Raw genomic sequence first — 1,597 nt, 5'->3', positions numbered from 1 at the left:
TGTCTTTATCAAAACTTTTCTCTTTATTTTCTTTCCATTTTATTACAGCACTGGACTATAGAAAAAGCACAGGCTAGTCTGTACTATATAACATTTACTGTAGTAAAGCCAGGTACTTTAGTACAATTTAGTTAAAGTGGACACTGTTATCTTCTTCAGTATCTGATCCATATAATTAAAAGCTTCTCTCATGTTTGTCATCAGTTACTGTGAAGTGGAGATAGTGTGAAGTATGTGAAGTCAGGTATGAATGTATATGGATGATGTAAAGGAGGTGAGCTATTGGTGAGTGATGAATGGCAGAAGGTAACAAAAGAGTACGTAATAGTTCAGGAGCCTTAGATCATATGTAGATGGAACCTGGACCAGAACAAAAAAGTAAAAAGCTGATTTTTTCAGGAGAGGTACAGTCAACCCCCACTATTCACGGGACTGCTGTTCGCGGGTTCTCATATTCACAGATTTTTCTGGGAAGTCACCAGCTACGTAATTTACCATAACTTCTTATAACCATATCCATTAAAAAATTATTTATTACATTTTTTTATACAGTAATTCATGATATATTTGTGATATCAGTATTTTATGCTGTTTACAGGTGTGAGAGAATGGGAGTATGGATGGGGTATATGTGCAGGAGTAGGTGAGAATGAGAGGGTGAAGGAAGGAGTATGTATAGTTGTGAGTAAAAGATGGAAGAAGAGCATAAGACAGTATGGATCAGTTGGGTCAAGGATTGTGTGGGTAAAGTTGAAAGTTGGAATACAAATGTGGGCGATTGTGTGTGTGTATGCGCCAACGCAAGATCGTGCTAGAAGAGTGAGAGAAGAGTTCTGGACAAATGTAGAAGTGTGCATGGAAAAGTTTGGAAGGAATGAGAGAGTGTTTTTGATTGGTGATATGAATGGTAAAGTTAGGAATGCAAAGGTGGATGGAATAGTTGGTGAGTGGGGTGTGCCTGCTGAGATAGATGAGAATGGGAGTGCATTAGTGGACATTTGTGCTGGGAGGGGGTTGGTGGTAGCCAATACCCTCTTCAGGCATAAAATGATCCACAGGTATACATGGCGAGTGATGAGAAGGGTGGGTGGTGAACTGAATGAAAGGAAGGCAATGATTGATTATGTGTGTGTGGATGAAAGGATGCGAAGATGTGTAATGGATGCAAGAGTTTATAGAGGTTGGGGGAGTGGACTTTCTGACCACTACTTGGTGGTGGCCAGAATCAAGGTCCAATTAGAATGGAGAAATAGAAGAAGGGAAAGACGAGAGGAAGGAGTAGTTGCAAGGAGAGTGGAAAGGTTACAAGAGGGTGAGAAAATGGCAGAGTATAAGAGAGAAGTGGAGGAACGATTGGGCAAATATGAATTGGAGCAGATGGGAGACGTGGAAGGTGTGTGTAGCATATTTACAGAAGAAATATGTGCAGCATGTGATGTGGTGTGTGGAAGGAAGAGAAGACGGAGGGGGTGCAAGGAACAGCATGGTGGACTGAAGAGGTGAAACAGGCTGTGGCACAAAAGAAGAAAGCATACAATGAATGGATGAGAAATAGGGGCGTGGAAGAAGTTGAGAGGCGGAAGAGAGAGTTATATGT

Source organism: Coenobita brevimanus, unplaced genomic scaffold, assembly GCF_032717465.1.
Source record: "Coenobita brevimanus isolate Jiangsu-jjx unplaced genomic scaffold, ASM3271746v2 jjx.HiC_scaffold_3603, whole genome shotgun sequence".
Taxonomy (NCBI): Eukaryota; Metazoa; Arthropoda; class Malacostraca; order Decapoda; family Coenobitidae; genus Coenobita; species Coenobita brevimanus.
The sequence above is the reverse complement of the archived record's forward strand: the minus strand, read 5'-3'. Positions refer to the sequence as shown.